This window comes from Nothoprocta perdicaria, unplaced genomic scaffold (genome assembly GCF_003342845.1).
Source record: "Nothoprocta perdicaria isolate Ctin4 unplaced genomic scaffold, notPer1 scaffold_20, whole genome shotgun sequence".
Taxonomy (NCBI): domain Eukaryota; kingdom Metazoa; phylum Chordata; class Aves; order Tinamiformes; family Tinamidae; genus Nothoprocta; species Nothoprocta perdicaria.
The window spans coordinates 3,398,656-3,424,964 of record NW_020455205.1 but is presented as its reverse complement, the minus strand read 5'-3'; the positions used below and the strand labels follow the sequence as shown (position 1 = coordinate 3,424,964).

Sequence of the window (26,309 nt, the reverse complement as noted above, 5' to 3'; positions counted from 1 at the left end):
AAGATGTCCAGCAGATAGTGCCATTTTGTTCCTCCATCAAGATTCCCAGTAAGGTAGGCCAAACATCAGCAAACACTCAAGAAAAGACTCCCTGGGCCTGCAGTTATTCTTGTTGGCATCTTTTTATAAATATTTTGGAAATAGTTTTCTTTTTGAGAAATAGTAAGTCCTTTGTGCTGGGGGAAAAAAAAAAGAAAAAAAAAAAAGAAAAAAAGGCTTTATTTAACTGCCAGTTGGTCAGAACCTTGATTTTACAATAGCCCTAATTTAAATCAAACTAATCCTCAGAATATTATGCTTTCCCCACTAGAATCCTAAAATTAAAGCAAAGCATATTATGCTACAATCATTATATTAAAATATCTATTTATGATTATTTTAAACCAAATAGGGTGAACCAGCTTATTCCCAGGCTCACATTAAATATTCTCTAGCATGCCCACTGCCGCTGCGTAATTGTGGCAACACATTTTCAAATGCTCCTTGTGTGTACAGAACAGAGAAAATCGCATTACCATGTTATTCAATATGAGAAACTATTAAAGGCTCCAATTCAAATATGCCTTTTTGAAACTATTGAATTAACAGAGTTAGATTAAAATATAAATATACTTGTTAAATAATATTATATTTTCAATACCCATTTTCTCCTTATGTTATTTATACAGTTGCTGTTTGACCAAGAGAATTGATATATTGTTCTCGATAGGGTAAATACCTGCTGTGATTACTTCTTTAATTGCTAGAGCCATCTTTTTCCTTTCAAAGAAGAAAGTCGAAGTTACTGTTAAAGCAAAGGAGGCCAGTGCTGCTTCTGCAAGTGCAGTGTTTATAGAGATGAACCCAGAGATGAGCCTGTCCTTCTGGTTTCTTAGGAAAGTGATAAACCTAGTGTGGCAGGCGGACGTTGAGAGCAGGGCAAGAGCAGCGTGCTAGACCTAGAGCAGCCTCTCCGGCCATGTCCGGGGGTTACTGCTGCCTGCCAGCACAGCAAGTATTCTTTCAAAGTGGAGATTGAGTATCACGGTAACAAATAGAAATATTACGTGATGTTTAAAAACTTTAAAGCTCAGCTTAAAGCAATGGAAAGTAGAGTGTGTATTCACATTCCCAGGCACAAAATGGAGCAGGTCCACTACCCAGTTCGGGGGTTTAATAAGCGCAAGTCCCAGTGAATGGGTTCTTGACAGTTATGAATGGTAGACTAGCTGCATTAAGGCAATGAGGGAGCTAACAGCAGGTTTGAAACTGGGTTTGAATAAATCATTGCCGAAACACAGAACGGCATTGTAGCAGTAGGCCAAAGCCTAGAGAGCCATGTGATTGCTAGTTGCCAGGAGACCACACATCTCGGGCACCTAAAAATATTGAAATAAATTTACTTGTTGCAAATTTATAGAATCTTTTCTAAAAGTATATTTTAATATATTTAAATATATTAGAAGTACTTTGTTAGATTGCATGTAAAGCTTTTAAACAAAATGTGGCTTTTTAACTCACTGTTGTGCGTTGGCCTGTGGTTTCTTCTGTACAACTTATAAAGTATTTAGAAAGGATATTTACAAAATATGATGTAATATTTAAAATTTGGGCTACAGTGCTTGCAAGGACACACGCACTAGTATTACTATGCTCTTAGCTGTCCGTCCTGCTGTCCCTTGCTTATGCGGGTAACTCTGGAAGCAGTCCAGTGGAGGTCAAATGCTCCACTTCCATGTTTACGTTTAATCATGAAAATGAGCCTTTAAAGGGCGAGATCTAATACTCTTTTTGCAATTAACCTTAGCTGCAGAAACAACTGTTAGCGCATGGTGGTGGCCGAAACACTATATCAAATCCTTTCCTTTTTCTGACATCCTTCTGGACGAGGTTGTACCCAATGTAAGCGCATCCCTGTTAGCCACATGTGCAGCACAGAAGCATAGACCCTGATTTTCAGTGGGGCTTTTCAGTTTGCCTTCTACTTTGGGCCTGAAGTCCTGCACTGAACTGAACTGTAGACAAAATACAAGTAGGCAGAGTTTTGTTTACCTGGAGCTTGCAGCCTGCTCAGAGCAGCTCAAAGCTGGAACTCCATAGGATTAATGGGGCTGCCGCGCATTTTCTTTTGGGTAGCATGGGGCTACTGCTGAATTGCCCTGAAACAGGGCAGGCTTTACTTTCCCAGAAAGGAGATGGGAGGAAGAGTTACTTGATGCTTGTAGGCTCTCACAGTTTATGGCTGTTAAGTACACAACTAGTTGTTAACTTGCCATAAAAAAGTAACACAAAACCTCTTCAAATCTGATGAATCATCAAGTGTAAATTCATTGTGTATTTGAATTATGTCTTAAGTAGATATAATGAATTCACCAATTATATTCTTTTCCTAAACTGAATTAATAAAGATCTAAGTATTCCTCTAGTTCCCATTCCTTTTTGCAAGAGTTAGTCAACAGAGAATTTCTTTCTTAGCGTACTACTTTTTCTGCAAGACAGCAACATCATAAAACAGGCACCCTCCAAAGCTTGAGAGAGAGAGAAACAGTGAGTGAAACTAAGGGCATGTGAAGAACAGTCAGTATCCAGCAACAGCAGCAAAACAGTTTCAATTTTCTGGATTATTAATTCAAATTCACACGCACATGCCAGTTAAAATTAAAGGCCTTTTTTTACGGCTCTAGTTTAAATTAAAGATTATATTCTGCTCCACAAGTCTGAATTAAATAGCTTATTTTGCACACCAAGCTCTCATTTTAAAGCTAATAAAGAAAAGACATAGCATGTACGTGCAAGCTCGAGACAGGAAGGGTCTAAATTACTACACCTGTTTCACTTGGGAGCTACTTTATTAGTGTTACAAAACTTGGCTTTCAATTTGGCAGTCAGAAGCACATTTAGAACAAGCATTTCTTTGTTTTGACAGAAAGGCTGTGGTAAGTGAATGACGTTTGAGCGAGGTGTGAAATGTGAAGGTACAAAATTAACTGGTAAGATAATTACTGTTCTAATTCTGCATAAACAAGCGTTTTGAAAATCATTAATAGTTCAGGGAAATAATGTTAGTGATTAAATAAGGTGGTTTGCATCACTGAGCACAACTAAGCTGCTTTAATTACATTTGAAAGCAAGGGAAAGCAGCTAATTAAAATTAGCACAAGGTTCCTGAATGACCAGCATTGCATTGTTGCCCTAACCTGTTAAATTGCTTGTTTATTAGTAATATGTCTTTATTTTCCCCTCTTCTGCATAGAATCATAGAACAAAATTATTAAAGAAACTGAAATGTGTAAAACAAACCTGACTATGAATCCTTATCCACATATACAAAGCAGATATAAGCCAGGGAATTACTTACAAGGCAAAGTAACATCATTCAAAAGTCATAACTTCTCTTCATATTAATAATGTTTTCTTCCTGAGTCATATTGACATGTCAATCACGTCCATGGGCAAGAAAAATGGTCTTTGACACTAATGTCAAATTGCAGTATTTTTTAGCTGTTTTATTTTTAAAACCTCTTGAATGCTAAATTGTTAGCTGAAATATATGTAATAAATCTAAGAGTAATCAATAATAAATTATGGAAAACATGCCTTTTTTAGTAAAACTTGTTCTAAGTTGGCCATCCGTAATTCTATTTTGAGAAAAGAAAGTACTTCGAAACCTTCAAAGGCTCCCAGCATATTTGTCTTTCAGTTAGAGAATATCTGCAGTAGACATTGGACTTTCTTTTCCTTGTCCCTCCTGAACTTTTTTAAGATAAGCTTCACTTTATTTGCATAAATCTATAGGATATAGTTGGCAAGGGAATCTCTATGCTTTGAACAACTGTACAGTATAATACAATGAAGACAACTAAAAATAGACTAAAATGCTAATTTATATTTTATATTTAGGTATAATCAAGTCAAGTTAAAGCAGACATGTTTTCCACATTGATTTAGTATTTATACGATACCTCTGATGTGAAAGACTCAGATGCATAATAATTTACATACATATACATTTTAAACAGTAAAAATTGGTGAAAAAAGTGAAGTTCTATATGGAAAGGTAGCAGATCCCTAAGAAAGCAAGTTAAATCATGGGAATTATGCTTATGAAACTGATAAGCAATTAAAACAAGAAGTTAATTTTAACTTCATGAATAGTACCGAATATTCAGCAGATACTACATACATTATATTATAGGTGGATGCCTTTATGAACAAACAGAAGTGTGCATTGTGGGGGAGCTTCTCTATGTTGTAGGAAGGTAAAGAAGATCCAAGTCACTGGTTTCAAGGGGATTTTTCTGCTTCATATCTACATACAATATCTGCTCCGTGTTTTGGCCCACGGTGTGTGTTATAGAGAGCTGCTGGCACTGTTCTAGAAGTTATGAATTCAGTATTTGAAACATCTAAACTTAGATAAAGCATGGAAGTTCTCAAGTACCCCCCAAAACCTCTATCTTTTTAAAGCAAACAATTAAACAAAGAAAGTAGAGAAGTAGAAAGAAAAGAGAAGAATGGAAAAAAGCCCAACAGATTAAACAAATGACCTAATTAAGTCTTGCAAAGATTTTTTTGTAGCATCTCATTGCCATAGCAACCATCTTGCATCATCAAAGGGATACATGACAACTTTTTAGTAATCAGTCTCGGGTATAATTAATAGTGGCATTTCTTTGTGTTCTGACAATAGGATAAAGAGAAGTTTGGTATTCTATTCTAATTGCAAGATTCCTTTGCTTTTGGTTGGGTCATGGTCATTGAAATCATTATTATGCCATTCATTAAGCTTTCTCTAATATTTATTTCCTCAAGTTGTTATTTGCAAAACTGTAAAAGGCTTGAAAAGTCTCTTATATGAAGGACAGACTAGTGGGAAAACCTGATATTCCTTCTGTAAGTGAGGCGCTGCTTCTTGTAGTGTGCACCTTATATCCTACCTCCGCTTTTACCCATGCAAGGTACTGGTGTTCTGGTAGCTTTAGGTTGCAGTGCTTTAAGCTGTGACAGCTGCTGCTTCCACAGGAGGATATATCCCCCTCTCAGAAAAGCGTTTTTCTTCCTCCTCCTTCACTGATGCATCAGCTGATGTACAGTCTCCTTAGACAATATGCTTTGGGGGGCTTCTGTTACTAAACTGTCTAAATGTGCCAAAATCTTTTAATCACACATCCCTGAAACACCCTGGAGTTGCAGGAAGTGCTCCTAACCCCACTGTGTGGATACGACCTCCCTACCTTGCCCAAGGCACAAAGGAGAGTGTCTTAAACCAGCGCTCGCACGTGCAGATCTAGTGACGTTGCTGCTGGCCGGTCTTTCCCTCTGCACGAGTCCAACCTTTGGCCACTTCACGTTCCATAGGGCCAGCAGAGCATCCCACTTCAAAGAGCAGGTTCCCTATAGGTTAACCCTATAGGTTAATTTGTTCCTCTGACATGTGCATTATGCATATTTTTCAGTTTAATTTTATTGAATTTTATGTGGAAGGGACCAATCCTAAAATGTGCTGAGACCCTGCGGGCAGTTCAAGTACTAAGATGTTTGATTACATAGTAATAGAATCAGAGAAATGGATGCTTGAAGCAAGAAGAGCTGACAGACTGTGATGTGGTGCCAGTGGCCAACCTGCTTTTGTCATGTAATGAAGCAAGCTGGGTACTGCCAGCATATACTGGAAATTGTGTGATGAAACAAGAGTTTCAGGTGTGTGTAGCCTCCTCCTTAGTGGTAGAAATGAGATTTAGAGGAGAATAAGGATTTGATGGTAGTTTATGTATTTATAATGCCATTTTTTCAATATCAAAAGGTACAATACATAAAAATAGTTTCTATATTCATAAACTATTATGGACTCTAATATATGTGGCATCTAAGACATACTACTTTCATTAAGGATTAATGAAGAGTATGATCATCTTGTAGAACATCCCAACAGGGGAGTCCCAACAACTTCCTAGCACAGGCGTGAGCAGGGGGGTGATCTGATTAACAGTGACGTTGCGCCCTGTTATGGCACTCGTGTGAAAAGGACCGTGTGGAGGGAGTTCGGTTGTTAAAGCTGCCAGTCCTGGTGGCCCTTTTCCCTTGAGCACACAGCTGAGCACTGGCAGCTGAGGGATTCTAGTGGTGGTGGAGCGGGGAGTGTTAGGATACACCAGTGGGAACAGAAACACTAAGGCTGGTGTAAAAATTACTTGGAATACACAAAATCCTGGAGAGGTGGACCACGGTGCTGGTGGGATTAGTTTGTACCTGGTTTGCCTTACCAGCCACAAATGCTGGCAGGAACAAGCCAAATGAGGGCAGCCAGATCTGTGCACTACCCTGTGCCCTGCATGGGGCAAGGGCAGCCCAGGGCTGCCCTCAAACCTCTCAGGAAAGAGGACCCAGCAGATGCCTGGTGTTGGGAAGCGCTGTAGGGCTTAACAGATTTTGCAGTAAGTGGAGCTCAGATAAGCAAATGTGCTACTCGGGTCTGGCAGTTTCAGCTGCTCAGATCCTTGTCACTCCTTTGCAGGCCATAAAGCTGATGTCCGAGGGCTCCTGTTATGGATCAAAGCGTGAGCATCAGGAATCCATCACTGGCCAACTTCTGTGAGGATCTTTAACTCCTCTAACCCGGGATGCAGGCCTTTCAAAGAAGCAGTAACAATCGTGCAATGGTGAGCTATTTGTTTGCAAAAGAAAAAGTAAACTTGTAGTTTTATATAGTTTTTGGACTTTAGCTTTTGCCAGAAGTCACCACTATTTCATTTGTATAATATAATTAGCAGGGGCCAAGGGGGCCAGACCACTGGCACTGAATTTGGAAAACCAAACCAAAGTGTCTAATCTAAATAAATTGAAGATGAAATGAGGATAGGATTTGAAATGCCATTCAGAAAAAAAACAAGCCACTTCATTCACGAATTGAAAATCAATCACAATGAACAAGCCCATCATCTGAAGGTGCAGCATGTTCCAATATGTATAACTGACCATAGAAAAGTTGGTGCTGTGCTACGTAACATCAGTAGAACCACTTTGATAAAGCTTCAAAGGATGAGAAAGAAGTGTCACTCCAGCAGAGCAAATGGTAGTCTTGGTACAGGAGCAACCTTGTGAAACCCTGGCGTTTTGATGATTTCTTACTTAGTGGAATAAAAACAGAAACAGCAAGAAGGTACAGACTGATTTGCTTACCAGAGGATGATGGCTATTTTCTATGTTAAAATTTGGTTTACCTTTTGTGTGTGTGTGTTCTGGATGCGAATAATGTGTCTGAATAGAGTTTTTAAATCAATATTATATCTCTCATCTACTTCCTAGCATTAGTGTCTTATAGAGATTGATAGTAGAGCTCATGCTGAATTAAGCAAGTGTTGATGATGATCCCTGGGAGCTGTACTGGGTTGTTCCCCTTGTGATGGCCAGTTTGGGTGGCTAACTGCCTCCCAGTAAATGCGTTCAGACTACTAGGCTGTCTCTAAAAACAGTGGAAAAAGTACCTGTTTTTTGGCATTCAGTTCTGTCAGTACTGCTAGATTATTTTGTTTCTGTAATAGTAGCATGAACAGCCAAGCATTTTTTTTTCCCACAGAGCTACAATGGCTTGAGTTGGTTGGACATGTCTGTTCTGAAATCACCTGTCTTTGGGGCTTTAACTAGGACCTTTAACATTGTTATTTGTGTTTAATTTTACATAGCTTTGAAATGTTACCTTGCCCCAAGCTGTAGAAGATACTGCTATCCTTTCCAGTAGCTGCTTTTTAGCACCCTGTCCTTGACTTCATAATCCTAAAATGCCAAGCTTAGAAATCTGCTCCTGGCAGAACAAGATCTATTCATCTTTGGGGTCACGTTCCAGGCTTTTGTTCAGTCACAAGTTCTGTTTGAATTTATCTTCAGTGTGTCTACTTGAATATTCAAAAAATCATCAGCTAGTCTAATTTGTTTTTTTTTTAAGTCGTGTAAAAGACTGATTTGCTTTGACAGGTGGATCAGAAACAGAATTGGAGCTATTTTATCTGGACCTAATTAAACAACCTTCATTACTGGCAGGTATGTGTTTGTGATGACTAGAAATTAGCTTGATTGGAATTAAAACTCAAAATATAAGACATTGAATTGGCTTGTTTTTAAAAAATATGCGGTTTAAAAATACATTCTGTGAAGTACATTTTTAAATGTGGCAAGTACATGTCTAAATTTTAAATCTCACATCATGCCAAGTTCCATTTTGTATTTTATGTTAATGGCACTTGTCACAGGTATTCATGAGGATATTGGCAACACTTACAAAGTGGTTCCATATTAGTTCAGAACTAAGAAACTTCCATAAAACAACAGTCCTTTTTTTCCTCTTGCAAATACAGAATTTCTGTAGGATTTGCATGATGTATTTGACACTGAATTTAACTTATGTAAGGTCTGCACAAGGCAGATGCAATGCTTATGCTTTCAAAGAGAGTTTTGATAGGCCTTAAAATGATGCAAAATGGGCACCTTCCGAGTGCCCAGTTACTTCCAAATAGTAAAATATCTGCAGAATTCAGGGAATATTTCTCCTACTACCCATTGCAACTTCAGCCTGTGGAAATGATGTCACATCTCCTCAGTGTCACTCGAATGGTGTGCTGAGGTCATTAAAACCTATGATGAGTTTTATCTGTCTAGTTATCTTCTCCTGTGATAAAACCAAGCATAACTTTATAGGAAGATCTCCCAATGACACTGACTGTTCAACCAGTCCAAACATGCTGCCTGAGGGTTTCAACACCTACCTAAAAAATTAAATGTACACATACAAAGTTGTACTGCTGAGATACTTGAGTTCATATTGCACTGCTAAGCACTTCCATATTGCGTTTTTCTATGCCTGTTGTGTTTTGGGCTGGACATTTTGTAAGGGAGTTTTCAGACAAGTTTTTCAGTTTTGAGTGGGTGCTAAACAAACCTGATCTGGTTCAACAGCTTTTGGTCTGGCTTTGATTTAACTGTGTAAAATGGTTTGTGCTCAAGATGGTTTCATGGACCTATGTCCAAATCCTTAGGTTCCCCCTAGCTAATGAGAGACATTAAAAAGTAACAGAAAATCTAAGACCGACTCTATGGATTCATATTGCAATTTTCACTGATAAAGTCATGCTTATTTTTCCAGCTTAGGATTTAAATGTTAGCAAGGCAATAAAGAATGCTTAAAATTTGAATTTCCAAAATGTGACTAATAAAAAATCCCAAAATGTGAGTACGTAATAACGTAACACATGACTTGTTAAATCAAACATGAAAACAAAGAAGGATGTAGCAATAAAAGACTTCCTGCCTTCACAGTCAGAACTATAGTTCCAAAAAATCTCTGAAGAGTCTTTTCCTCCTCTTTCCCAAGACCAACAGGCTCCTCACCTGTCTGAGGTGAATATACATATGTATTAGTCAAGCTAGAACTATCGTGTAGGTCCCACTAACATAGTGGTATTCTGTGTAACTTCTTATGCATGAAGTTAGGACTAACGATCTTTAAAATATCCAACGAGACTATTGGCAGAGTAGTGTACAAGCTGCAGATCATTTCCCCTCAGAGAACTCAGAGACTGGAGAAATCCAGTAACTGCTATCAGTAGCAATCATCTGTGGATGAAATACCACTTCAGACTATTTTCCTGTAAGTAAATTAGAAATGCCTCAGCTAAATCACAGAAGCAAAATGGGAGGAGGCAACATAGTGCTGCAATATTGATCTAGGTAAGAGCATTGGATTTGGTTTCTGTTTCTATTTCTAGATGATTTAGGAAAGTTTTATCTTCTCTGTGATTCCATTTCCTATCAGTATATTTAGGAATGATACTTGTCTGCTTTTGTCATGTGCTTTGAGATTTGTGTACACGCATTAAGTATTATTATTGTTTTCACATACTGGCATTAAGAAGCAACAATGCCCAGCCTGGTATGCACATATTCCAGCATTTCATTTGAAATTTATTGTGCTTATACATGCATGGTAGGAGGTGAAAGAGGTATTTCACATAACATTTCACTAGATTGACTTACAAGCTTTGACTTAGGGCAATCACAAACATGTATTTACAAAACTACTATGCATTAATTATGTTCTCCTACATGTTGGTTAGTGCCTGTGAACCATATTCAGTAATGACTTGTGCACTAGTTACAGGGAATTAATTTATAAAGAGAAGTGTAACAAACTGACAGAGAGTAACTCTCTGACAGAGAGTATCATTACGTTCATCCCTCAGATATTTCTTTTTCCGTATGTTATCTGTAGCAGACTATGATCAGTGTGCAGACCATGAAAACAGACAAAAACAGCTGAAAAAAGCAACCTTGTGTCTCTTTAAGAAAAAGAGAAAACTTTTCCGATTGATTTAGTGCTTCATAAATTAGCCTAGGGACAGCTTTAAATTGTGCTCTTATTATGCATACAGGATTCTACTCATCTAATAATTTTGCTATTCAATAAAAAAAAAAGATGTTTTGAATAGCAACCAAACATGCCATAAAAACACACTATCCACATTCTGGAAAGAGTGAAAATGTAAATGAATGGATTGAAAATGTCCCCAGTATGATTTCTCTCTGGTTGACTTTCCAATTTAATTTTTCATGGGGAAAAAATACACTGGGAAATAGAATGCGTGATCTACAAGTAGGAGTTTAGGGAAGTCATTATATACCCATTAGTTATGTGCATTTATTAAATCTGTCTGCTAAAATTAAGGGGGCTAAAATTTGATGTGTTTATTTCTACCTAGTGTACCTACCTTGTATGCCAGTCAGCTATTAAGATGAACAAATTAACTGACCATACCAAAGGTCAGACATGTCAAACTAGAAGGGATATGCCCACTAGAGAAGCTTTCCAGAGGTTGTCCACGTGTGGTTCCTAGAGGAGTTACTATCTATTTTCATTTACAGTTCAAAACTTTTTTATTTTTAAAAAAATATGGGAAATATAAACAACTACTTCCTCAGAATTTTCATTCAAACTCCAGGACACCCTTCAGGCTGTCCTGGAAAGGACACTTACTGACTGCTGATGCTGGATCTGTCAGTAGTAATGGTGTTTGGCCAGTGCACAGTCCCAAGAGCCTTTGCTATGGATATAAGACCAGCTATTCATCCCTTAAGGCCCATGGTGGTAAGAATATTTATTTACTTAGATAGTATCTTAATCACAGCAAAGCCGGAAGACCTCCTTAGACTGCATATCTTGGCCAGAATCTACCCGGTAAGGGCCCTAGGGGTTCTAATAAGTACCAAAAAACTCTTATATTAAGCTGTTCTCCTAGTTTAGACTACTGAGATTCATGGGAGGTGCCAGGATTTTCATCTTAAATTTTCACTGGTTAAAAAAAAAAAAAACACAAATAGTATAAATACTAGATGTTTATTTTATCCCTTTCCCATAGGAAAGAGGGCTGGGGACTTCTGTGAATCCTGCTCCTTGCTTTCTGTGTATCAGCTTTCTATTATAGAAACATCTAAATGTGATTAATGAGCATGAGAAAAGGGAAAGCAATTGGCAAGTAAGCATTTGCATGTCACAAACCACCTGGTTGACTCTGGCATGTGGAGTTTAAATTTTAATAGAGCTAGAACTACATTTTCTTTTAAAAGAGCACTCTAAAAATCTTAACTATAGATGTCTCAGTCTTGCCTTGGTTATCTGTCTAAAGATTTGGTAAAGGGGCCTTTGGAGCATAAATGCAAATGACTCAGTCTGGAAGGGAGGTCTCAGCCTGGTTACATGCAGCACAGCTCAGGTGCGGTGAAAGGCTGCCCCTTGCAGTGTTGTCTTCCAGATGGCTAAAAAGAACCTAATGGAAGTGGCCCTGATAATGTGGACTTGTGTCATAAAGGTGCAGGGATACTGCCAAAGCTGGAGACTTTCTCCAAATATTTCCCACCTTCCAGTGGGAATAAAACATTTATAGCCTTTCTGCTGTTTGTTATAAGCAGCAGTAGGGGTCTGGTTCAAATACTTAAAGATTCCTCTGGAAATCAGCAAACCCATCAGGCTAAGCCTCCTCTAAATAAAGTAGTTAAAATGAGGTGCTCTTGCTAACTGCCCTTAGTGGTCAATAGCTACATTTGCTCAAGCACTGACTCTAAGCATAAGACAACACAGATCTTTGCAAAGAAAGAAACTCACTGTTGATTTTGGCGATCACAGAAATAACCCTGTGTTTATATGAACAGTAAGTTAAGACTCACTCCATAGCTGTAGAAGGCACCATGCGACCTGTTGCTGTTGTTGTGAATTTCATCCCTTTCTTATAGGGGTATATTCCAGATCTTTTACATCCACCTTCCCCCAGCTGCAACACAGCTCTGGGGTATCACTACCTTTGGATAGGGTGGCTGGTCCAGTAATGTGCTGATAGGATAGCCTTGTTTTTATCATGTAGAGTATATCTTAGTGCTGCTGCTTTTCTTTCTGTGTTGCCTTCATGGTGCAAAAGGTGTCTTTGGAAGCTCTTGCACTGTTATTAGTGGTTTCATCAAATATTTGCTGAATGGCTACCGTGTAGGAATGGTCTGAATGATACAGAGAAAACTGTGTGAAATAATGAATATTTGGGTTTCGTAGATGTTGTTCGGACTGTCAGGCTATAGGCATCCTCCCTCTTTCTTTGCCCCAAGGGATGTTTAGGCATTTTAGAGTAGAACAGCCTCAATAGACAATGCTGAGAAAGACTTGCCTCTAAGTATCTTATATCTTCTGGGAGGAGAGCAACCTAAATTCAATCATTCCTCCAGATCAGACAGGGAAACCGATAGTGGGCCTTGAAGAAGTACAGCTAGATTTACAAAGCTCAGAGGCAGCAGCAGAGCGCCGTCTGTGTGGGCTGGGAATGCTCTGTGGACAAGTGTCTGAGGAGAGGCTGCTGAGGTGATGCACTGGGGTCTAATTTGTGATGGCTCTCAGGCTGAGGTGTGGGCCAGGCACCAAGCTGCTTCACATAGTCAAGTTTAAGCAATGGTCAGCCTTGCTGCCAGTAGAAACTTTACAGGCCTTTACCCTGAGGCAACAGAAAAGTGATTCTTAGGAATCCCAATGGCACTTAATATTGGATTTAAGATTCTAAATCCCATTTACCCTCATAGGGTGATGCTAATAAGCAAGTAAGAAATTGCAGTGTTCGCCACATGTCTGTCTGACAGCCTGAAAATACTGAAATGCTCCTACAAGCCTCATCACTGAGGTGCAGAATTCTCCTTGGAATTCTCCTTGGAATTCTCCTTCCCATTTTCCAGAGTTTTGAGGCTAGATATGTATGTATGTATAGGCAAGGCAATTTCCCTGAAATAATTCCTGCAATGCTTATAGATGTGGTAAAAACGGAAAAAGTATTTTAGGAAGATATCCAAATCGTATTCCTTCTTTATTCTGGATGATCAGAGCTCTGATACCCAGTTAACAGAGGGGCAGGAAAGTGTATTTTTAAAATAGAAGGTGCAATTAAAATGAACTCCATCTGAAAATAAAGGATTCACAGAAAATAGTCAGTTGTTTACATTAGGCTTACAGTGATACTGTTAGAAATAAAATTTAAAAACACTTGGGATCATCTTTACAAAGATGATTAACCATTTAGTGAGTAAATTTAGAAAAATGAAGTCTCCTGCCTTTGCTGATATACATGACTTTCTTTGCATTCATTTTCCCTGGGGTAAGAGAAAGCAGGGAATTCAGGATGCTGGTTAAAGCCCTACATAAATGGCCTCATATTTAATAACACAACCCCCTGAAGCAGCCTCAGCTGCAAAATGCCTGTAGATCTTATTTTAGTTTTCTGCCAAAGCATCAGAATGCTAAAATTCTAAATCTTCTAAAGTTCAATGAAATGTAGGTAGTGAAGAAACAAATATATGAATGATGGTATGAAGGGTATAAATTCGTGCAGTTGAAAGAATAAAAGCCAATAGAGAGCAATGATTTTTAACTTTCTCTGAGTCTGTAGTACCTAATAAAGTCTTTTCATTAGAGAAACGCACAGAAGGGTCTCTGGGCAGAGGTCAGTTATGGTAGGAACTCTATGGTTGGAGCCACAGTTATGCTAAAGTATCATTCAGATACTTGGAAAGAAGGGAGGCCAGCCTCTTCTAGCAGAATATTTTGCACTGCTCAGTGCCTGGTAACAAATAATGACCCTCCAGGCACAACCATATTAGCTCTATCTGCAGAAGTACATTGAACTTGTTCTTAGAGTTGATGAAACTTTTCATGCAATCTTTCAGTAGCGATCTTCTGTAGACATGACATTACTAAAACAAAAAGTGACCTTTTTCATTCCATTTGGTGCAAATATAGACCAGAATTCCCTTTTCCATAATACATCCAATCAAAATAATGGTGCTGAGTGATGAACAAGTCCACCTCCACCACTGCATGTAATTAATTTGGGTCCCAAATACCTGACTAAGACTCTGCAGGTAATTGGTAGATGGGTAATCTGCCTATTAATTTCTTCATTTCTATCTGGTCTCTAGTTGATAATCAATAGTCCTCTTTTCTAATGAAGAAATGGCCTTGACATACTGGCCTTTGCGCAGTGTTAAAATAACATTGATCGTTATCATTATCATATGTCCTTGATATACTGTATAAGGGCAAGGATGTCAGTTTTAAGAGCATAGGATCACTTAACAAGCCTTTAAAAATAATTGTGATTGGCCAAAGAAATATACATGGTTTGCTGGGCAAAGATGTACGGGAGGGAATTGCTAAAGTGTTGTACATTAGTTCTGTTTTCAAGTCTAGGTGGAAGAGCATCTCTCCAAAGATGCATGAAAGCTCTCTTGCTTTTTTTCCTCCTCCTCCTCCTCCTCCTCCTAACATTAGAGCGTTAGTACTTTCATCTGCTGCAATACCTTTTTTTTTTTTTTTTTTTTTTTTTTCCCGGAAGAAATCAAAGTATTAATTGTGGCGTTCTGGATTCTGCTAAGTAGAACTTTGGACCATTTTTCATCAAAGACGTATTACAGACCAGAGCATAGTCTATATTTGGATCTTTTGACTAAGGTACAATATCTAATTTCAAAAATAATGATACTGTAGATCTTATTTTACTATTCTTCCATAATAATAAGATCTTTTTCTGCTTGCACAATTTATATTCTGCTATTAAATAAGGAAAATCTTTTGTACAGGAGGTGTAAAATTACATCATTGTCAAGTCATTATTTAAAAAAGAAAAAAATCAGGTGTCCTGTGCTAAGATTAAAAATCAGAAATGAGTTACATTTAAGAGGCCTGCTGCAAAATGATGGTACCCACGAGCAAGTCTTCTACAACAGCCTACAGAAAGCCTGACTTTAGGTTGGCATCACAGACTTGGTTATGTTTGATGTTTTTGTGTTTTAAATGTTGATTTCAAGAGCAAGGCTTCTGGAAAAGGCATTAAAATAAGGACTTTTTTTAATAGATTGTGGGAATTCATGCCTCTGTTCTGGAACATAAACACAATCTCCAAGTACTGTTTGTTTTGGACCTATAAATACGCTGTTGCTTGTGGGGCCATAGCAATTTACACTTTGTTAAAGAGAAAGACTTGATAGATGCACTTTTAATTATAGTCTGGTGCATTATATCAGCACTAGTTATCTACCTCAGGGCTAAATGTTGATTTATTCAAAAATTAAAGTGTGCATAATGCCTCCTAATTCATTTGTTATAATGTGACCTGTGGACTGTATGAGAGGTGCGGATGAGATGCGAGTGGGGAGCCCGTGGCTACCTGGTCAGAGGTGGCTGCTCATGAGATCAGCCTCTGTTTTCTGAGCTCCCTCAACCAAGGTGTAAGATCTTAGATTTACATTCAGTATTTTATGTATGTCTGTAACATACATCTAACTGTTTAAAAATATTAAAGCAAATTTTATTAAGCGTGCACAAGAACATCTTGTATGTGGGCAGAGTTATCTAACTATAGTCTGCGTTTCTCTGCACATACGTGCGATGCTCCTCTGCAGAGGAAGGAGCTACAATAGCACTGCCATACACTGCTCTCCTAATTAGCAGGACTGGGACAGATTCAGAAATAATTGGCATTGAATTATTATAAAGACTGCCATATATCCCACTTATAAATTAAATAGCTTATAAAATAAGATTTACTGTTTGGGCCCTTGGAAAAACTTTCATGTTGAAACAGATGACACGTTGGGAGCAGAGGAGCTGCTCTGAGGGCCGGGTGCTGTCCAGCAGCAACTGAAGGATACGAGCCCTGTCACTCCTCATCTCCGTGTAATTAGGAAAGTCACACAGTTGAGGTTCAGGGGTGGCCTTGAAGCCACCGCATGACCAAAGGCGGGCGGCCATCTTCAAGCAGCTCCTCCCCGCCGAAAATGAGAGTGGAGAGAGAGGAGTGGGGCCTTGGAGCTCCTTGACATGTTCCTTCCGCGGGCTGCTGTGAGGTAAATATTTTTACAAATGTATTATTTACTATGGGGGAAGCTTTTCCCTGAAAACACGAATAAATGTGCTTGTGAGGGGAGCTTTACGGCCACGGCAGGCCTGACTGTCAGTCCTTCGGTACTTCCTGTCAGTCTGACTAAACTCTGTCATCCTTCAACCCAGTTTAAATTAACAGGTAATTTGTAAATGTCACTTCAGGTTAGGCCGCTCATTTTGTTTCTACTCTACCAATGCAAAGTCTAGGACTAATTTTTCTTGTCTTCTTTTAATAGGATTTTCATTTATAAATAGAATTATGTTCTGAAAATAAATTACAGTAAGTGATGCACAGAACTGGTAGCAGCAGCACTTTCATAGAATTTCAAGCACCTACATCAGAAGAGATTAATAAAAACACTTCAAAGGCTAAATTCTATTTAAGCAGAAGACAGCTTTTGGTTAATATTTAATCTGAGTAACTGAGATCTTGGTTGAAAATATAATTTTTTAATATCTAAATTAATTTGCAAAACAAAACCATTAATTTTGCCTGAGAGCTTTCATAGTGCAAAAGTTTCAGTAATTTATTCGGAGGGAAAAAAAAAAAAGAAGTTAAAAATGTAATTCTATAGTAAAAGTCCCTATTTCAATATGGTATTTACCTCTAATGCAGTATTTTATGTTTGATCAGGCATACTGCTTTAAGTCCATGCTTTTTAATGACTGCTAATGTACTGTATTAAATAAGACAAAGAATCAGACATTTCGTGAGAGGTTTTTAGTTTATGACAAGAAATTTCTTTTAGATTCAGTGTTAACAAATAAACATCACTCATTTCTTAAAAGAAGGTATACGACTGAAAGAAGTACCATTTCACTGCAATCTAAGCATTTGTGGTTGCAGCTGAAATAATATTTTTCCCTCACGGTGCTGCCGAGGTGCTGTAGTCAGGGTGTGCACTCTGCCTGTTTCCACAGCAGTCCCAGGGACCCCCGTGTGCCTTCCCGTTGCTTCCTGGCCTCAGGAGGCACCTTCTTGGTGCCTTCGCCTGTCCAGGGAAATGCAGCACCTTTCCAGGAGCAGGAGACAGGGATGATCGTGAGGGAGGGAACCTCCCGGCATTCGGGTCCTATGGGCAGCTGTCTGGGCTTGTGCTTGGGCTTAACTTGACCCCCAAGGCAGAAGTCGCTGCTTAGGCCACCCCTGGGGCTTTGGGAGTAGCCAGATTCAGCTGTGGCAATGGAGGCCGAAATCCCCTTTCTTCTTGCTAGCTTCTCTCCACGTTTATTTCCTGCTGACTTTAAATCCTTCAATTCATTTCCACATTCCAATCACTCCATTACTGCAATTCTCGTTCCTATTATTTTATTTTTTTCTTCCTTTTTTTTTTTTTTTTTTNTTTTTTTTTTTTTTTTTTTTTTTTTATCTGAAAACATTTGTGAGGAATTTTGTAACCATTTTTAGTTAATTTTTCTATAGGAATAACTTTTTTTTTTTCTCAGTTCCTTCTGAAGCAAACCCTGGTCATCAAGCATGCAACCTGGAAGCCAGTGAGTAGCAATATCAGGGTTTCCCGAGCGCTGCCCCAGCTTGTCTGGGGACAGGGAGAGAGTTTGTGCAGGAGGGAATCTGTGTCCCTGATAACAGCAGTTATCAAATAAGGTAAAAAGGAGTTTGCAGAGTCTAGGTCCGTGCTGGGTGTCTCACTGTAGGGGTCTCGCTATCCTAAAGCAAACTAGGACGTTCATGGGCAAAAAAAGAGGAGATTTCCAATGGTGGTTTTATATGATGATGTTTTGTGCCTTTATAATTCATCTCATTTAAAATAACTCCCTTGCCATGGTAAGGCCTCATATAGGTGTACTGGCACTGGAAAATAGTTTATGGTAACTCTACTGCCCAGCAAGTGTAACTGTGCGGTCTGTAGCATACCTTGGTCTTACCTGCCGTTTTTGCTCCCTTAAAAGTGATTATGTTTCCTATTTCTTTTAGCAGATAGCTTGTAGTATTCCAGTAGTACTCAGAAGTGTCTTGTAGTACTTGCACAGGCAATTTGTAGCTGAGTAATGCCCCGGGTGTCTGGAAGGCGGAGGTGTCCAGCAAGGGTTCTTCCTGTGACTTCCTAAACAGAAATTGAAGCAGCATAGCAGAAAGGGTCAGCACAGCACCTCCTGAGTGACTGCATTGGCTGCTGCTCTTGTAGTTAACATATAAGGGGTATCTGCATAGAAGATGGGAACATAATATGATACACGTTAACTAAATGTCAATTAAAGATCTGGCCCGCTGGTTGACTTCAGCGGGACTGGGCTTTAAGTCTCTGTTCAGACTATGAGCAAATAGTTTAAAAATTTGTATCTGGATCTTAGTTAAACCTCTAAGCAATACCCTAAAGTTACTTACAGTGTCATTGTAAAGGCTATTTCAAATGGTTCCAAAGTCATATTTTTAGTGATATTAGCAGTATCACAGCCCAGTATCAACTACTGAAGACATAATTGTCATTATGCATTAATACTAATTTATTATCAGAAACATAACTTTTCTTTGAAAATACTATGTTGTTTAAACACTAAAAGTCTGACTTTACTATGAACGTTAAACTAGCATTAGTGCAGGAAGAGTTTAAAGACTGAAGAGTGCTGTGATGTATTAGGTACTAACTGAGGTTCCCCCACCCTGAGTTAATTGTAATTACTTGAGATTTATGTCTAGCTGGAATGCCATTCATTTTCTTGTGCCATAGTGGATTTTAGTTGTAATTGCAGCATCAGTCCAGTTTTCCTCATAACTTAACATAGTTTCCCAAACTGCTCAGCTCAGCTTTGTACATTTTCCCACTGTATATCCTACAGAAGGTTTTGTGGTGAAGCAGAAGTAAGCTTGCATCCTCACTGCATGTGGCCCAATGAGAATCAATATAAGGGAGAAGGATGAAACCCAGGAAAGTGACTTTTATGTGAACCAGCTGCTGGTGTTCATGAAACTCCAACTAACACTCGATGCTAGGAAGACTGGAGAAGAGATAATATTCTGAAATGCTGACAAAAAGGAATCTACTGTGAAACAAATGCCTGTCTGACCATCAAAATTAAAGCAGAGAAGTAGAAATCTATTGCCACCTGTCCCAGAGACAAATATGTGAGGTAGATGTGCACTGCTTTCTTCAGACTGACATCTGGAGGAGCACTTATTGCCTATCAAAGTTACTGCAAAAAGAACTGCTGTGTCATTTACTCTAATTCTGCTTAAATAGATGGAGATTCTTTCAGCAATTAACTGTGCAGTAGTTTGGGTGATTCTCTGCTGTGTTTGTGTTACTTCAAAAAAATCACTAAAAAGCAATGGAAGATTGCTCTTTTGTTCAGAATGCTCCCCTTTTTGAGATGCTTTTAGTTTACTTCAGAAAGTCAGATGAGTATATTCTTAATTCCTGTTGCAGGGAGAAAGCTCCATGGAGATGCCCCAGTGAGCTCAGGGCACAGGTCCTGTGGTAGGGCAAAGAGCCCCTGGATGTAGAGCCTGGCGTTTTTTAAAAATACACTAGCATTGAGTCATTGTTAGCCTTGCTCCTCCATCTTACAGGTAAGAGATTAGGCAACCAATTCAGATGACCGTTTTAATAATTTCAGCTTCTTATTTAATGAATTACGTTCGTACCTGAAAGTTTCTTTCCTTGATAAATTTTCCTTGATATGACTTTTAATATAGCATGTGTGCCTGTTCCTAAGAAGTCATGTCATACAACCTAGCAGGTGGCTTTTTACATGCAGTTCACTTTTTCAGAACTGGATCACACTATGAACTGAGCAGGAGGAGTTGAAGGTGTTTTTTGCTAATCCAGGAGTGTGGCTTGTGCTATGCTGGTAACTATCTAGCTGTATGTTGGTGGGAGATAGAGGGGTGCGTTATGTTCAGTTACTGATGTCTCCAAGCTAAATTAAGGTCGTGAAACCCAAGTTTGGGATGGAGCATAGCATTGAATGATGTGTTGTAATGATTATTTCTAACACCTTTCCATGGGATCGATGAGCCTTTTATATATAAAGGTAATGCTAGTTTAATATCTTTCATGCTTCAGAATATGAATACTACAAACCCATTTTATAGAACCAGCCTAGAAAGTTTTTAAATTGCTGGCCCTGGGCTGAAACATTAGTTTATTTTTATAACTAGGTGATAACTTCAAGCTACAGTGGTAGTAATGAATGTGGACTTCGTGTGATTTTGTATGAGTTTTCAAACAGTGGGTTCTGGTTTTAGCACTTTAGTTTTTGGGAGTCAAACAAAACCCTTTTGGGTTGATTAGAAGCATCATTATCGATGAAAACTGGAGTTATTCCACTCTAAGGCAAACATAAATCAGGATTAATTCAGGTTCAGTATCCATGCATTTGGTATCTGGGCAATTGGAAGCATTAAATTTAGCAAATAACAATTGAAAGATGAGGGCAGTTGCCTTCAAAGCTCTTGCTGTACACATGGACAAGACTGCTTCTGTGCACAAATTAGAAGTTTATCTTTGCAAGCAGGAAAGCTAGAATTAAACTATTTTTTCAATTAAAAGTTGGAAACAGGAAAGATAGGTCCATAGTGTTTGAACTCTGTCAAAGTGAAAAATGTAGGCTGGGTGCGTTTGATACCGCGCTGAGGCATCAGGGGGCATGAGCTGGCGTGGAGATGCCATCCCCGGAGAGCAGCCAAGGTGCCCTGCTGCCCCAGTGCTGCTGCCAGCAGCGAGAGGTGGTTGTTGAGGACTAAACTGAGAGCAAAGATAACTTGCCTATAATCCTGCTGCCCCTCTGCTATATCCTACGCAGCAGAGAGCCCACTCTGTTTCATTATGAAGAGTACAGAAGAGGTAGGCTGGTGAGTTGTGAGGGGAGCTGGCAGAAAATAACAGGAAAAGTGAGGTGATGAGACTGAGATGAAGAATAGTAAATAAAAGGACTCAGACTAGACATGACAAGTAAAAGGCAGATCAGTTAAGGAGCTTGATGTGGGATGCAGCTCTCCTTGCTTGCCTGCTATCAGCATTTATGGGAAACCTAGTTGTGTGAAGAGTCCCTGCTGGGTAGAGCAGGGAGGCCACCAGAGCTGATGGGGACTATTGCTATTGCTTGAACATTAGTTCAGCTTGCAGAGATTTGTACTGTGAGCACCGAGTCCAGGCTTCCAAAGAGCCTATGCAGATGTCAACGTGATTCCATATAATGAATCTCTTCTGCTTTGGACTTCGTGTTTTTACAATCTGCAGAGTTACACACACACACACATGCTTAAATTTAAATTGCAAAGTCAAATACCTAACGCCAGTCCCCTCTGCATATGTCTTATGACAGAGCTTTTAGTTAAAGGAGCCTATGCCATTCCCAGAGGACTTTGTTCGGTGCATGGGAATGTGCCTGCGCTTAGAGCTGTACAGTGATAGATGCTGTTTTCCATTGAATTATCTGCCTCATCTGTTGTATATGTTGCAAAGTCTGTAATGAAAATGCCTTTAATGGCAATTGAATGTTGTCCTGGAGAACTGGGTTCTCATCCTGTGTCTGTTAAACTAGAGAAATCTTTTTAAAACACCAGACAACTGAGGCCTAAAATAAAAGCAAAACCACCACATTCCTCCTGTGCCCCAAGACTCTTGTGCCAGGGCAACCAAGAGGTGAGAGCAAAGGAAGGACAGATCTGCCATGAGCTCTTTCCATCTTGAAACTTGTGGATTTGTGTGTGGTGTTTTACTGTGTTCAAAGGGCCTTTGTGCTAAAGGGGACTTGTGTCCTCAAAGGGAGATAGAACCTGCAGGATCTCTTGTCTCACAGGAGAAGAGTTTCTACTTATGGCAGAGAAGAGTGAAGTTACAGTTTTTTGAATTAGTCACTGTCATACCCTGCTTATGTGCATGGCTGTAGCTTTCTCTTCTATCTTCAATGAAAATGAGCTGTTAAACTGTGTCTTTCCAAGTGGGGAAATTAAGTGTATGACCTCCAGAATGCTTACATTTTTTCTCTAGTTTCATTATTGTGACTTGAGTGTTTGTTGTAATTCCCTTAAATTTAACACAATCCTTGCAGCTGCCAATGGCAACAGCTACATTTGCATCAGCTGACACAAAGGAAGTTTGCTTTCATTATTTGGGTGTCTCTCAGAGGATGCTTTGATTCAGTGGAGTGCTTAGGAACTATGATAGGTCAATAGAAATACGCTTGAATAAAAATGTTGTTGCCTAATGCTTAATAGTAGGTAAAAACAGTGTTAGGCATTTAAGAAAGCCCAAGATGAGCAGATATTTTTAACCTTATTAGCTCTGTGCCTCAGCTTCCCACTTGTAAAATTGTTTACAATTAAATGAATCAAAGGGATGTTCTGAAAAATAAATTCATTAAGGTTTGTGAAACATTCAGATGCTATACCAAGGAGGGTAATAGACTATTTGGAAAGTAAATGAAAATTCTTTGTTCTGTAGAATCAGATTTGAAGAGAATGGGCATTGAGAAAGCCAGAGGGACAACGCTCTGAACGGTGAAGGTAACACCAAAATATTGCCTACCTGCCCGGCTCATTTGCTGAGCACCATCTGCCTGCGACACTCCTATGGGAAAAATTGATAATGTAATCATATAATTTAAAACTGTGTTATAAATCATGAATCGAAGAGGGATGAATTAAAGTTATATGAGTGTTAGTGCAAGCTTGCATGCTTACAGCTACGATAAGCTACTTTAGTTCTCACGTTCCCTAACTTTGCTTGACTCTACAACAGTAGTGCTTCTTTAATCTAGGGTTTTTGACCAATAAGAAATGTTGTTATTAATATCTGTATTCCTCAAAGTCAGGTTACCAATTGAAATGGACTCCTGGAGGAGCCTTGCAGCACCTCTGGGTATTGAAACACCTTTAAAAAAAAATGGAAGCAACTTTTTGTTTCGAAGAAAGTTGAAAATAGAAAAAAGAAACAGGAAAAATAAAAAGAGGAGCGGGAAGCTACACCTTGCAACTCAGCTTATTCCTGAATTTTGTTATGTGAAGGTAATGTTCAGTGTCAAGCCTGCGATGTCAGAGGCAGAACTGCCATTTCACTAATGGTAATCGTCTGGCTAATTCCTCCACATTGCACTGGAAATGTATACATAGTCAAAATATATAAAATGCACTAGGTGTTCTTTACAAAGTGCTTACTAAGGACTATTTATAGTAGTACTTCTCAAAAACTCCTGATAGAAAAACCACCGTTAGGAATATATTGCTATGGCAAGTCTGGTGCTATATCAGCTGTGCACCCAGCATCCCAAAAAAGAGAAGGGAACAAAATAAAGATGCCCTTCTTTTTTTTTTTTCCTAAAATATCCTCAGTCTGTAGCAGGAACTTAGGCATTTTCTTTGTATCAGAAAATCTTTCTGCTGCCCTGTGGCTGTGGTCTCGGGAAAGGCTGGTATCCGAGAGCCAGGCTCTGCTGCAGAGGCATCCAGGAGTCTCTGTCCTTGCAGGTGATGGGAAGGGTGAGAACTCCTGGGGTAGCAGCGCAGCCGGTGCTTCCAGTGGGCCCAGCTTCCCTGGGGGAATGAGCCCCCGGGGAGGAGGGAGCCGCAGCACGGCTGTCTGTAAGCCAGCAAAGAGCGTTCTTTTAAAGAGGCTGCCTCAGGGTCTTGACCTGGAAAACCTGCTCTTAAGGCTAACCAGATTAATAAAGCGAGGGCATGTGCTGTTAGGAGGCAAATTATGTATCTGTTTGATCCAGGTAGTTGCACTTAAATAGACATTAGAGGCAGCATGAAAAATAAGAGAGAAAACAAACAAACAAACCCAAACCAGAATTACATTGATATCCTGGTGTCCCTTTGTGATTTCTAAAGGAAATTAGGGGGAAAAAAAGGAAGTATTGGGCTGGGTGTCATTGTTTGATTTTATTCTGGTAAGGCATTGCAGTGAAGTTGTCTTTTGTTTTTCTGCATGTGACCTGATTGGTTTGCCTTGTTGTATTGTTATTAAGCATATTATATTTAGACTAATAATGAGGTCAGATTGGACTATAAAGTCTTCCTGACATATAATAAAGAAAACTATAATTTAGAAAATAGGACATAAAATCAAGGAGACTTCATCTCTGAAATAGAATAAAAAAGCCATATCTCTCCAAAGGTTCTGCTGAATTTAAGAAGCTCTCAGAAATGATGGGAGTAGAGCCTGGCACCGCAGAGGGAATGCTGGGCAGGGGAGCACAACAAGCAGCTGCTGATGTTCCCGAGCCAGAGCCGTGGGTCCCTGCCACCCCCCACGAGCTGGAGGGGAGCCTGGGTGCACAGCTCCTGTCCTGGAACTGGGAACTGCCCTCATTTATCGGTGTTTCTAAAATAGGTGTTGCTGATTTAAAGAAAAAAAAAAAAAAAAAAAAAAGCTATCTTTAGGGGCTAGTTGTGGTTATTGTAAGTCATCCTGGGCAGTACATTCTTTTTGAGTAAAGTGATACCTTCAGAATCAGGATGGAAGTTCAACCTGCTCTGATTCAGTTTCCCCAACTGGCAAGTAATGTCACTGTTCCCAGTGAGAAGAGCAATCTATCAAAGAGCTTTCATTGCAAAGAAGTGAGAAAACAGTTTATTTTTAATTTCTTAAATATGAACACTCATTTGTTCAAGGAGCTTTTCATTCACACTTGCTAGCCCCTGCTCAGCAGATAAAAGCTAGCTGGTTTGGTCTTCCGAAACACAAGTATTTAACTGGAAAGAACAACTGGTATCTGCTGGGCAGATATAATTAAAGTTTGAGCTTACTTAATACCCAAGTGGAGCCTTTGAAAGACTTAAGCAAATTTAGTGCTAATCCAAACCCAGTGTCTTCCAACTGATGACATGATGGGCAGCACAGAAATGTAATTGGAGGGGCATTGGAGGGGGACTTGGAGAGATTACAAGAGAGAGAGAAGAGAGGATTAGACAAGCAGAGGAATGAATATAGCAACTTCAGAAAACTACCTAATGCAATGTGGTTCTTGTGTCTTTATGATGTTCATGATCCTAGGCTTGTCAGAGTGCAGTACTACAGACCTTTCAGTCTGTTACAGAAATCTGCATCTGAAAATGGGAACTGTCAAAACTTTTACAGGCTGAAGGAAGCAGTTTAGGAAGATGTAGGCAGTTTGTCTGGCAGTGGCTCCCATTAATCCTGCCATATATTAAACTATCCCTCCCTCTCTTCAGATCTGTCCGTGTGGGACAAGTGACCACAGCTCAGGACGCTCATCTGTACATCCTGCAGCAGCTGGCCTCACAGGTGGCATCTGTGAGGTGGCTCTAACAACCCATCTTGCTTTTTGTTCCAGTAGCCTCTCTGAATGCACCTGTGGAGAAGGCTCCCTTGAATCCAGACATCCTCCACAGCCTGGGATTTCCTCTGCCAGGTCATGCAGTGCGTGAATTCCAACAAGTTCTCAGGAGCCAGAGAGAGGAATTAAATCAAGTTGAAGGCAGGCAAGTCGTTTTTCCTTTTTTCTTTTTTTTTTTTTTTTTTCGTGATTTTATGTCCATCTCCTATTCCCAATGTCATCTTTGCCTCTTCCCAACTCTGTTTTTATTGTCTTTAGTTCTGTATCCTCGATCCTCGATCCTCTCCCTGCAGCCTGGTCTTTTTCTTCCTGGCACTGGGAGTGGTTCTCTATGCAGTTCTCGCACCAGCAGCCTTCTTGCCTGCGTGTCCTTTCCTAACCATGATGTGAGCAGAATTTGGCATGACGCAGAGCTCCAGTCTGCGGGAGCACACACTGCCCTGAGGGACAGCATGGCAAAAAAAGATGAAATCCAGCATGACCCCTTGAGAAACAAGTCAGAAAAGGCAGATTTTTAAATAAAATGTATTGCAGGGAGAGGGAAGGAAATTCCTGAAATCTGTCTTCCTGACAATGAAGGCCTGGACAGATATTTTTCTGCTTTTATTTATTA

At 39.4% G+C, this 26,309-nt stretch overlaps 1 long non-coding RNA gene across 1 annotated transcript; it reads left to right on the top strand.

Annotated features, from left to right (window-relative positions):
* LOC112946200 lies at nt 1-25,716 on the top strand. The gene is made up of 4 exons (XR_003249181.1): nt 1-53; nt 6,494-6,638; nt 7,951-8,016; nt 25,694-25,716. It is a non-coding gene; the product is annotated as an uncharacterized LOC112946200 (long non-coding RNA).
* The last annotated feature ends 593 nt before the right edge of the window (nt 25,717-26,309 follow it).